Below are 7917 nucleotides of genomic sequence, written 5' to 3'. Positions count from 1 at the left end.
TGAGCAGCTAAAAGCTTTCGTGAGCGTGTTTATTGTTAAGAATGAGTGAGTTGTGAGTGATGTTGTGTGCGCGCTTTATTCTCTTTATCATGTACGTACAGACTTGAACATATGTACACAACATAAGCATTTCTTGCAGCTTCTTTGTTTTGCTTGGCAAATTCGTCGCGCATAACTGTGTTGTATACATGCATAAATACAACCGTGTGTATCGCCAGTTTAAGCTCTTTTATTTGAGCTATTTTTAGCAAAAACTCGCATATGTGCTGGTGCAACCTCTTGGCGCCATTTATAGCTACCGCAAATGGCTTGGAAGCGACATGAATGCAATAGGTCGCAGCGCTCGCAGATAGGCCATTGTCAAGTTGGCATGCGACGGAGGCAAAAAATCTGCTCAACAACTGTTCACCCAGCTCTTCTGTGTACGTTCAACAGCCACTCGTAGATTCTTCTAATACCTCATTTCAATTGTTTGCGTTTATTTGACTTCGGTTTGCTACTTTTCTTCGAGCATGCGTTTAGTTTCTTTCTCCAGCTGTTTTGTGTTTATTACTGTTTGGCCAAAAATTACAAGCATATAGACAAACTAAGGTAATGGTCATGCAAGAAGGTAATTACTTGTCCAAATATGTGTATATTTGTATATATGTATGTATTGTAGCACGTTTGCTGACTTCTGCTCGGCCATAATATTCTAAGCCATATAACTTTTATTTGCCCTAATTAAGTGAGTGTTAATTAAAGTTAGAAAATGTCAACAAGCAATGTGTAAATGGCAGCTATTGGGTTCAGTTATATTATGCATGACATCATAGGTTAGGTTAGGTTAGGTAAATAGACTGATTTTTCGTAAGGCCACGAAAAGTCCCACTTGGACAGCTAGAGATGTCAGTTTGTTGTGATTCCCAGAATTTCTAAGCACGTCTCAAAAAGGCCGTCACATAAATACTCGTATATACAAAGCGTCTAGAGCTAACCATAATTTTATTGAGCTGGCTAATATCTTCTTCTTTTTTATTTTATAACAGCGCGAATGTTCTTTCTCTCTTGTCCGAGTCTGTTGTTTCCTTTTCATTGAGGGCGTCTTTTACCTGACTACTCAGTGCACAACCATGGAGAGGAATGGGTCGCCTTACATATGAAAAAGAATCGTTTCAGGCCACTCCCAAGTGAATGCCACTGAGAGAACTTTCCTTACTTAAGTGAACTTCTTCACATGACTCCATCTTCCTCCTAATATTTACTCCAGTTAAATCGCTGGGTTCGTTCAACGTATGGTAACCAAGAGGCTTCAACCTTAGTCTGTCGAAATCGGGTCAGTGAATGAGAAAGTAAACAGATGTTTTCAACTCATCTTTCTCCCTGCCTTTATTGCCTATCGTTGCGGCCAAGTGAACTTTGTCAAGTGCTAGTAGTTTCATGGACCTTTTACGTTCCACTCTCGTTAAGAAGACTTTCACATGTTCATAAGTGCTTGTTGTTGACGAACACTTACTGAGCTCGGCCGGGGCCCATATATCCAGCGTCCGAGTGCGCGAAGACCGCGGAATACATGCTCGTTTTCATCCGCAGAACCTTTCTCTCGAAAACTCGTAACGTCAACTGATAAGATGTTGTAATCGTCCATGCCTCCTCACCATATAGTAGGACCGGGCTCATGAGTGACTTCTCAATTGGCTACTCAGTCCGAATTAGTACCTGTTGTCAAGATTTATTCTGCGTTGGACTTCGAGGCTGACATTGTTGTTGATGTTATAGAACACTCTTATAGAAGATCTATCTATTCAGTTGTTGATTTTCCAGGCCTAAAGCCACAGTAATAAGGTCCAATCAGTTTATTGACGTTGGTCTTTAATCTTTCACACAACTCGCTCGATGGAGCTACAATATATGCGATGTTAAGAAGGTTTATCCCACGATAGTTGGCGCAGATTGTGGGGTTCCCTTTTTGTGGATTGCTGTTCAGAAGCCTGGTCCCTCCCAATGGTTGGACGCTGGGCTTGGGATTCATCATGTAAAAAGCGCCCCCAATGAAGGGGAAACAACAGCCTTGGCTGAGGTTATTTTAATTAGTATTAATAATTGTAAAATAGGCGTCTTCGATTCGCCAGGCGTTAATCTCCAGAGAATCGAACAAATTATATGAAAACCGCTATATAGTACATCGCTTTAATTAGGAATCCGCATACTCTTAACTCGACACTTTTGTAGTTGCTTTTACATGTAATTTTTTTGACAAGCGAACTAAAGCGAACTGAGAAGATATGAATCCCTGTCAGCTTATGTTAGTTACTAAAAAATTAAAACAAATTTTTTCGAAATTTTAAAAAATAATAGTCTGTAAAGAAAAATATATCCAACCGCTGGATTGCTGAGCTGTTTGAGCCACCAATATCCTATCCAGCTATATTTACAACGAAAGTAATGACGAGACTGTCGAGTTCAGGTTATTATGAACTTTTACTTAACTTAAAGCATTAGCTCTATTAAAAATTTTGCTACATCTTAAATAAAATAAATTGCAAATGATTTCACAAAGTAAAAATTTAAAACAGTTAGATTTGCCATTGAAGTTATTCGCCTTGAAAGTTTCGCGCTGTGCTGCCCACAATTTTTCGCAGAGTTTACCTTTCGCTTCTTTTTCCTCACAGCTTTTACTGCCACTTCACAAGCGCGCGCGTCCGAGTGCACACACCTTCACCGGTTAAAGCTGTGTTGAGCCTCGTCGAGCGCGAGAAATTAATGCCGCTGGCGCCAGGCAGCCATCCACGGTAACAACAGGAAAACAACAGCAAACACAAATAAATATGTAAATGTGCAAATGTGTAAGGGCAAACAAAAACACACTCGCAACAAGCAGCTGTGATACAATGGCGAGCAACTTTGCTGCCCAGCAGCCAGTTGGCGCTTGGTAGCAAATATACAAAGTACCTGACGGCTGTATGTGTGTGTATGCAATGTTGCAGACGGATCAAAGCTGCATTGCTTTTGCATTTATTTTTGTTGTGTCACATTTGTATGGAATTTGACTGAAAGGCGAAAATGCTTATAAATATTTATTGACATGCCTTTGCATATGTATGCTTGGTTATGGCAAAATATTACACCCTTTTATGTGTGTGTGTGTGTGTGGAATAAGTGTATAATTACAAACTCCAACATTTTTCGCTGGATGGCGAGCGACAAAGGATTTGTTTTCAAACATTTTTAAATTGCTCTGTTAAAGGTGTGACGGTGACTTTGGCGGTTGCCAAGACTGTGGTGTGTTTTTATGTCATCAGACCGAGATAAAGTTCGAAAATTTTTGAGGATTTTTTACATTTTGATTAAGTAAGTATTTTTGACACGAAATCTCTGAAAACAATCGAAAAGATTTACAGAAAATTTTACACTTACTAAAAAGAAAAACGAAACAGTGTTCAGACAAAAATCTATAAAAGAATTGGTGACTGATATAAATGGCTAAAACTCTGTAGAAGGTTTCCAGGGTAATTTCTAAGGTTTTAAATACATTTTCTTTTTTACAGCATGAGAACATTGGGCTTGCCACAAACATCACTTTCGCTAGTGATACCTTTTTTGACGATATTTCATAGTGGTTTATACTCTAGAATTATGTATTGGGTAGTCCAAAAAGTCTTTTCGTATTTCTAATCAAACTTCAACTTATTTTTTTATATTTATAATGAACTTTAATGGACCAATTATGTTTTTATTTTAATCTTACACAAAATAATATTTCCTTTCACGAAATTTGTTTGTTATGAACCAAACGGACTTCAGAGGCTGTATATTTAAAATGAATTTAGATAAATTTTAAGAAGCACTTGCATTCTTCTAAGTAGTTCCAATCAATAAAAATGCTACTAAATGTCACTACATAGTTAAACATATATGTTTGCATTTTCCATAATATATTGGTTTCGCACAAAATTGTCTACTCTGTGCTACAAATTGTTTTATGAGCGTGCTGCCACTACACTCAATCATAATAAATGAAATATTTGATAACTAAAACACATCCCTTGCCACTCTAAGTGAAGGTGAAATAATTTAGCATAAGCGCACACAAAACCGACACACACTAAGCTGGTTTGCGTTTTGTTGCCGCTGCAATATCAGCCATGGCGTATGAGCAGCTCATAAAATATGTAATCAAATTAATGTTGCTCATACGCGGTGGCAGACAAACACTACAGCAGTAAACGGCTTACACTGTTAAGCCACTAGGCGTACTTAATGCACACACAAATGCATAAACACATGTACGTATGTATATAAAACAGTTATGCATACATACATACATCTATACACACATATGCATATACAATTAACTGATATTGGCAGCACACTTTCATGCGGTGAAGGCAAAATCCAATTTCATATTTGCCTGCCAACATTTGGCCCGTTGATGAACCACAATCACACAATGAGCAAAAATAAATTTTTATCTGTCAATCTATCGATAACACGCAATTTGGTGGGGCTTTAATATGAACCATATTTTATTGGTATAAGGTCAGTGTTGCAAAGGAATAAAATATTTATTTTTGTTTCAGTATTTATATTGTCATTGTTTGTTAGTAAGAACAGCTGTTGTTTTTGCTTTTATCGTGTTTGATTAATTGCACAATTTATGACTATATTTAGTACACAGTTTACACAGATATTTTTTGGTATCAAAATTGTAGTGCTTTTCATATATGTATGATACGATGGTAAATATTTTACCAACAAATATTTCTTATTATTTACTTTAATTGATTATATACAGTGGGAATTTAAATATTTTTTTTCTTAATGTACGAGTATATAAATTAAAGAATACACACAGAAAATTTCATATAATTTCGGTTAATATTTTCGAAAAGAGGATCCAGTTTAGAGATATAGTGGTCCCCGCAAAACGTCTTTTTTAAGAGAAGCTCTCGTGGATCAGCTTTCCAAATAAATATTTTTACTAAAACCATACTAAGTTTTAAAATACAGATTTTTAGATCAATAAATTTAAGAGTTTTCTCAGAAAAAATCTGGAAATTTCATTTATTCTAACTGTATAATATCTATAAAGATCAACGTCTTAATATTTAGTTCAAAGTAGGCAGGAAAAGAACTAACAATTCAATTCCGAAGGGCGTTTCCACAAGCTTCTTAGAGGCTATAATAATAAATATACCTTCTCAAAGGAAAGTAGATCATTGAAACTAATTACTATTGAGCATGACTCCTTTATCAAGACTGTACAAAAAGATGTCTAAAACACACAAGCTTTTCATATGGTCTCTTCCTATAGCAAATGTTGATGCAAACTTTAGTTGCTTATATAATATTTTGAAACTTATATCGGGTCATTTCACACGCTACAAAAATTAGATCGATAAGGACAACAAACGGTGCCACATTTTTCCTGATACTTTGACATTTCTCTTCAGTAGAATTTACAATTTGATCATGGAAAGATATACGATCCAACAAACGAGTCGAAATTATTACAATTTACTACCGAAATTCGGAGTCAGAGCGCTGCGTCCAATTTATGATTGTTATTATCGCCCTATCAGATAAACAATTGAGCGTCTAGTGAAAAAAATTGAATTTACAGGCATAGTACATAATGTTCCTGTGCCAGTGAGACAAAGAAGTGTTCGTAGTGTCGAAAATATTTCTGCCCCTAGCGCATCAATTAAGTAATACCCTCCGTGACGTCGTTGTAATATGTCAATATGTGGTTCCAACAAGATTTATTCAAAACCAAGTTTGGTGAACACGTCAATTGGCCGTCTCGGTTATGCAATTTGACGCCGTCAGACTATTTCCTGTGGGTTTCCGTCAATTCTATGGGCCGTGCCAACAAGTCGGAGACGACTGATGAACTTCGTACGACTATCGAACGTGAAATTGCAGCAGTATCCGCCGATTTATGCTTGAAAACCGTCAAAAATTGGGTTCAGCATCTGGACTTCTGCAAGAGTGCCCGTGGTGGTCATGCAAAAAAAAAAAAAATCGAGTTCCATATATAATGACATCAAATGTACTTTTACAGGAATAAAAAATTTCTTTGATATCCCAAGCTGTTTTTATTTTATTTAAAAAGACTTTTGTAGCGCTCTACTTGTTACAGTTTTGGGGAATCATATTATTTTCTTTGAAATTTTTAGACGTTTTCGGACTAATTTTTTAATAAACATTTTATTTTATTGCGCAGAAAAGTATTCATACCCTCTATATATTTTATCTAACCCGTATATTCTTTTATTGTTGAAAAATGCCGTTAGAGGAAAAAAGCTATAATAAGAGATAGCAAAAATCTCGCGCACGAACGATCATTTTACTGATTTTTATTGCATGAGCAATTTCATGCAACCACACTCGTCTTCTTATTGCCTGCGGCTGGGCACCTGACCTTAGGCAACGACAAAGACATAACAAACGGCCATTTAGAAGTGACAAGTCGTAAAATCACCTCTTTTATTGGAATAATAGTGAGATGGAAATCACTTTTTATTGCAGTCTTCGGCGATATATTTAGTTCGTGGCAAATCCGTGCTTCAGCATAGCTGTGCGGTGAATTTGGACAAAAAGTAGACAAATAAAAATAGAAATAGCAAATAATAGCAAAAACTTTGCAAATGTCACACGGCAGAAGAATTCTCAACTGCTTATCAGCCGTTTTTGCTGCCAGCGACACTTCAGTTCGCTGGCAACTGCATTGTCCTTGCTGGGCGCTATAGGAGGCGTTATTTGCACCCAGTGTTCATATTTGAAAACAAGTTGGCAAAATTCCGAGTACACCGAGTTTAGTACATCTGGTGTCATGACTAGTTAGTTGTCAACTTTTTGGCATGCAAGCAACGTCCGAATTTATCCGCGCTGATGTCCTTGTCGCTGCTGGTTATTCGCTATTTTCATATTCTCCGTGCGATTTTCGAATGTCCAATGAAGGGATGCAAAGTTGTGAAGTACAGTAGCTCGGGTGTGGCCACACTCCCAGGAGCATTGATGCGCTGAGCGAAATACTAATAGTTATTGCTGTTGTTGTTGGTCTTCAAATAGCTTTTCGCTGTTAACTTTGTCCATGAGCACCTGCTACAAATATTAATTGCGACACATAATCGCACTTGTACCAAGGACATCACACAGGCACAGACTCATCAAGCGCACAGCCGCGAAAACTTCCATTTTGCATATTTCCTCTACACACACATTCATATACATTCCGGCATAGTGTTTTCGCGGACAGTTTTTATTCGCTACGAGGGTGTTCTACATTGCCTTTTGCTATTTATTGGCGCTCTGAAAATCATAGAGATGTTATCTGCAGTAATGATGATGATGACTGCAGTCGTGCGGTTGGAGTGCCTTGCTGTCACTTTATCGGTTTGTGATGTGAAACCCGGCTTCAACAAATATTTGGAAAGAGAGTGTTTTCTAACAAAATAATACTTAAAAATCGGAGCCAAATGTTAGTACATAATTGGACGCTAGTCTCAGTGATCGAACCAGTAAAACTCTTACATCTTGAGTAGTCTACAGCTATCTGACCAATATCGAAAAAAAGCTTAACAGAAGTTGATAAAAAAAGAAAAAATGCTCTACTTTAATTACTACTTGGGGGCTGTAGTGCAGGTCGCCTCCAAGTAGGTGTATCCAGGGTAACGCTAAAGGGTTTCTCCACTCCTAACGATTATAGCTGTGGAATCGGATTATGAGTAGGATTGGCTCTTTAGGATTTTGGTATTACCCTGGGCTGGTGGTAGCGACATTCCGTCGCCTGAGTATGATGGGGTGATACTCATCAGAAATGTCTAACGGGCCAATGTTGCAAGCGTCCCCGTCCCGTTAAAACCCCATCCCCCGTCGTCGTTAAGTTGGCGTGGTAGGTGTAAGTTGAGACGACTCCTTCTTTGCGCTGGTCGA

This window comes from Bactrocera dorsalis, chromosome 2 (assembly GCF_023373825.1).
Source record: "Bactrocera dorsalis isolate Fly_Bdor chromosome 2, ASM2337382v1, whole genome shotgun sequence".
NCBI lineage: Eukaryota > Metazoa > Arthropoda > Insecta > Diptera > Tephritidae > Bactrocera > Bactrocera dorsalis.
Note: the sequence above shows the minus strand (reverse complement) of the source record.